Consider the following 6,000-nt stretch of genomic DNA (forward strand, 5'->3'; position numbering starts at 1 on the left):
AAAAAGTAGTTAGTGTAAATAATAGAAACACATCACCTGATAGTTAGGGTCGCAAAAATGGCAACACACCACCCGCCAATCCTCTAGGGAAATCTTATCGTATGGGTGCGCTTCTGCCTAATCTCTCATCTCCTTAAAATGATTGTGCATTTTGCTGGGATAGGTCTTAAATCGAGAGCACAGCTGCGTGTTCACCGCCTTTTTCACATGGTCTGCGGTGAAAATGTCCATATCAAACTCTTCCTACATATGAAATATATTTTTTAATGTTAGATAAACTTTAGTGTACTATATTAAAAGTGAAAGAAATGTTTTAGGGTTACTTACCAAGATGCGCTCATATAGAACCAAGCGCTGTGCCTCCGTCACCTTTGGCCAGGTGAAGCAAGTGACTGGAGCATATTGGCGACACATAATCCCAAGCTCCCGGGACCAGGCTGTGCACCAATCGTCAAGCGGGGCCATAAAGCCTAGAGGAATGTCGATATGGATCCGCCACCTAGTCCTCCCCAGGTGCTTCTTTAGTGCAACGTTCTTCCTTACACTGCGGCTTGCACTCGTATGCGTCATAGAGGTCGATGCTGAAAGAAGAGTTGAAGAACAATAACATAATCATACACGTGAAATGATAGTAAATATATTATTCTAAATCAAATAAGCATAACCTTACCAACGCTACTGATTATGGACGGCAACTCACCCTGGGCTTGATCCACAACTGATGTATCGATGTCAGGCTAGGGTGCCGCGGGCTCAGATGGTGCCGTATCAGCCCCGACGTGCTCAGTCAGTCTCGATGATGACCCATCATCCTCGCAGGATGATGTCGTCGATTGCATAGACTGACGTAAGGGGCGGCGGCCTCCTGGGGCCATGTCTGCAAAATAGTTCACAAGTAAATATAAGAAGATTGGATATTAGATGGATGCATAGTAAATATATTTTCACTTGTTCTCACATGTCAAATACACGGTGACAACATAACACGCTTACCCCCTACTCGTCCTCAATATCAGTATCGTCCTCACTTTCTAGAGTGTCTTCCTCTTCACTGCAGTACTTAACCATAGTTTCATCTTCCCTATCAATTTCATCATTGTCAATGAAGTCAACATGTATAGAGGGTTCAATTCTAATGTCAGCAATTCCTACGGGTTCTGCCGTGGCACCAACCCTATTTAATGGTATAGGATTGACTCCCTCCTCAGCAACATTGATAGCATATATGTTGCTATGGGATCAGATGGCTGATCTTCTTGGAAAGCATCATCGCTAACACTCTTCTCCCCATCTGCGACTTCTGTAATATCATACAAACTTCGAGGAGGAAGTTTTTGGGCCACATGCCATTCACCCTTTAATTTTGTGTCCTTAAGGTATAACACTTGTTCTGCTTGCGTCGCAAGCACAAAAAGGTCATTTTGATACCATGTTTTACTTAAATTGACACTAGTAAAGTAGGCATCCATATTTATCCCACTCTTTTTATTGCTAATGTCCCACCAGGTACACTTGAAGATGTGGACAAGTCTATTAGCTCCATAGTGAAGCTCTATAATGTCATCCAACACACCAAAGTAGTCAATTTCCTCATCTCCTTCTGTGCCTAGCACTGCAACGCCACAATTTTGGGTTATTCTATGCAGTTTGAGGGACTTGGTATGAAAGCGTAAGTCGTTGACAATGCAATCGCTCTAGCGGTTAACTCGTTGATCGGGGCCACATGCCAATGCGTACAAATCTTTACTTGCTGTTGCTTCTTTATTATAATACATGACTTTCATCTATTAATTATGAAGGACTTTAGATGAGTAAACCGTCAATATTGAAAGTGTACATTGTAGCGAACTCAGGAAGTAGTTGTTACTTACATGGCACCCAAACCAATTGACGAATTCATTCTTATGTATTTCATCACCATTCCTTTCATTTTGAGCGAAACTCAGCTTTATGTTCGCTATATGCAACAATAGTACATGTTAATGTCAACTAAGTATATATACATATGTAAACACAATTCGAAGTCAGGAGTTTTGAATCACGTACTCGATATATGGAATAATTTCATCATAATTATTAAAGACGTAAAAATGTGCCTTTCGTAGCATGTCCATATCAATGAAATCGTAAACCCGTGCACCGAACAGCCAAACATTTCCTTGAAATATAGAGCACCTCGGTTCTTCATCTTCGGCATTAATAGTATGAACGTCTGCATTTCGCTCCTCACGAGTGAACCTTGTTTCAATATCATGTAGATACATTGAGCAAAATGCAAGACATTCACTGTCAATGTATGCCTCAATGATTGAACCTTCCGGTCGTGCCTTATTGCGCACATATCCCTTCAAAGTGGATAAAAACCTATGCAGTTTACAAAGCATTAGTGAGTTGTACACAAAAAAAAAAAAAAAAAATTTAAGGAAATAATGAGAACGTTGTAGGACTTTATAATGTACCTCTCAATAGGATACATCCAACGATATTGGACCAGTCCTCCAATTATGGCCTCCATTAGTAAATGGACGGCTAGGTGGACCATCACATCGAAGAATGCTGGTGGAAATATTTTCTCCATCTTGCATAGAACGATCACAGTGTCCTTCGCTAACCGTTCAAGTACATTTACGCTCAATTTCTTGAAGCACAACTGTTGAAAGAAGATCCCCATTTCAATCAGCACCGAGCGAACATCTTCGGTCAAGTGTCCACGAAGGAAAATGGGCAGAACTCATTGCAAAAGGATGTGACACTCATGACTTGTAATTCCTAACATCTTCCCTTCCCTCGTGCTTATGCATCGAGATATTTTCGATGCATATCCATCAGGGAACTTCCTTGATTTCAACCATTCAAAGAAATTATTCTTCTCATCTTTCAAAAATGTGTAACAGGCAGATGGCATAAGAAGTTTGTCCCCATCACGAATCAGATGCAACTCAGGCCGTATTCCCATATCTTCCATATCCCGATGAGCATTTGCGTTGTCCTTTTTCTTCCCATTTATATCCAACAATGTACAAATGACATTCTCACAAATGTTCTTCTCGATGTGCATGACATCCAGGTTGTGGCGTAGTGGAAGATCTTTCTAGTATGACAACTCAAAGAAGATGCTTCTCTTTGTCCAATTTAACTCCCACTCGGCACGTTTCCTTTTTCTACTGCTAGGTGATTTCCCAAATTTCATATCTCCGATAAACCCGAGCTTGTTTAATATCTCTTCCCCACTTAGTCAGTTTGGTTGCAACCTTCGTTCAGGCTTTCCATTAAAGCTTCTGACACCACGAGTCCTCCAAGGATGTCCAGGCTGTAAAAGACGATGATGACACATAAAACATAACTTGCGTCCATGCTTTAAGGATAAAGACCCAGCATCCTTATTACACACTGGGCATGCTAAGTAACCTTTTGTGCTCCAGCCCGATTGATTGCCGTAGGCGGGGAAATCATTAATTGTCCATAAAAGTACAGCATGCATTCGAAATGTTGTCCCGGTTTGCACATCAAATGTCTCCACTCCTTTTTCCCATAGTTCTTTCAACTCATCAATTAATGGCCTCAAGTAAACGTCAATATCATTACCAGGTGCCCTCGGTCCAGGAATAAGCAGAGACATATAAATGAGGGGTTCTTTCATGCATCACCATGGCGGCATATTGTATGGCATCATCATAACTGGCCACATGCTATACGAGTTGTTCATGTTACTGAAAGGATTGAACCCATCTGAAGCAAGGCCAAGTCTAATGTTATGAGAATCACTAGCAAACCACAGATGCATTTTATCAAACTTGTCCCAAGCTTTGGAGTCCGCTAGATGGCTAAGGGTGTTTCCATCTTGAAGACGTTTCTCTTTATGCCATCTCATATCTGTAGCAGTCTTTTTGCACATATACAATCATTGTAGCTGCGGGATTAATGGACAATATTGCAAAAATTTTTGGGGGATCTTTTTACCCTTCTTCTGATTAGTTGTATACCTCGGTTCACCACATTCTGGACACTCATTCACGTTTTCATGTTCACCATAAAAGAGTGCACAATCATACCCACACGCATGTATTGTAGTGTAACCGAGACCCAATTCACGCATGTATGTCTTCGCCTCATAAAAGGACTTTGGAAGTGTTTCACCATCAGGCAGTGCTACCTTAATGAGGCTTAAATGCATGTTGAATGTGCTCTGAGATAACCCATGCATTGTCTTTGTATGAAGTAACTTTATCAAGAACTCTAATTTTGAGAACTTTCTACAGTTTGGATATAGAGGCACCCGTGCTTCTCTCACGAGATTAGCAAATGGTTTACCAAATTGATTTAACGTACTATGATCGCAAGGTATGGTACCTACTGAAGTAGATTCATCACCAGTATGCGACACACTGACGTCTTCTATGTCCACTGCAATCCCCCTTTGTAAGTCACCTAACATTTCGATTAACCCTTCCAAACGTGTATCACCACCTACTATATTTGCCCCCTCATCTTCATCGCATCATCATTGCTCTGAACTGCGTAAGCTTCACCATGGAACACCCATCTTGTGTACCTTTTCTCCATTCCGAAGTCTAATAAATGTGAATGGACCAGATCAATGTGTTTGAATGTTATGTTTTGGAATTTCTTGCAAGGACACCTTATTATACTAGCACCGTCAGCACGAGGACGCGGGAACTCTATGAAATCATTTACCCCTTTCACGTATTCTGGCAAAAACCTACCCCGAGCGTTCATCCAACTCTTATCCATGTTCATTAATTCCCTATAACATGTTCAAGTAAATGGTCTTGATTACATTGTAAGAATGTTTATGACATATGCATTGTGAATCCAATAATCAACGACCTTCCTTCTAAAGGGTATGGATCCTATCCCATTCAGGAATGTTGCAATTACATTGCGATCAATCGCTCAAATTCCTTCGTCGTAGTCATTATAAATTTTAGAAGCATCTCCCCATGGCTCTCCAAGTACATGAGATGGGGGAAGTGCACATCATCTGTTAGTTTTCCATCACTAGCAAATTGTCACCACACCCCACTATGCACCTAGAGAACACAAGTAGAGACGTGATTGAAATATATAATGACAATGATGAAAGCGTGAACGATGACAAGAATGTCAATACAACTTCCTAAACTGTCCACATTGGACAATTCAATAACGGTTGAAATACAAACATGACTAATCGTAAATGAAACAAATAATCGACATGTTCAATTGATTATTAGTGTACATAATATGACTAATACTCAATTGAATTTTAACAATTGATTTGTCCCACATGTACGATGAGGCATGAATGTATAGTAACCATTATTGGATGGGTCTAAGCTTTGATGCACACATGAAATGACAATAATTAATTTTGCATAAGGAGCCCGTGATAAGTAGACAAGGCATAAGCCTTATGGCATTAAGGTGTAAAGATGTGGCTGTTGAAGATAAATGCTTTAATAGGTAACAATCACGATTGATGGGACTGTGAGAGTGATACTGAAAAGAAATTAATCATGCGCTAACAAGACTACCTCCAACCATGAATCACTCAGTTGCATAAAAATGCGTTACACCAAACAAGATAAAATATTTATCATATTATAATAATCATTACACAAATGGTATTAAAGTATTAACAAAAACATAAACAAAATAGTATTAATTAAATAATTATATTTTCATAGACATATATTCCCACCCACAAGTACTTTTAATAAAATACTCAAATAAATACCCATATCTTACATGTCACCACCCAAATTGCATCTCTCTCTCTCTCTCTCTCTCTCTCAAATAAAGCAAACTGGTACATAGAACTTTCACGCACAGGCCTTCTCTCTCACTTTTCTCTTATATTTTTCAGCTTTTTTTATAACTAGTTGCAGGGAATAAAACCTTTGAAAAAGCAATGAATAAAACTGGCTTTAATACCAGATACGGCCAGATCACTTTTAGAACAAGGAAAGATTTTAAACAATTGTCAAGTAAAAGGACAGA

This window comes from Malania oleifera, chromosome 7 (genome assembly GCF_029873635.1).
Source record: "Malania oleifera isolate guangnan ecotype guangnan chromosome 7, ASM2987363v1, whole genome shotgun sequence".
NCBI classification, from domain to species: domain Eukaryota; kingdom Viridiplantae; phylum Streptophyta; class Magnoliopsida; order Santalales; family Ximeniaceae; genus Malania; species Malania oleifera.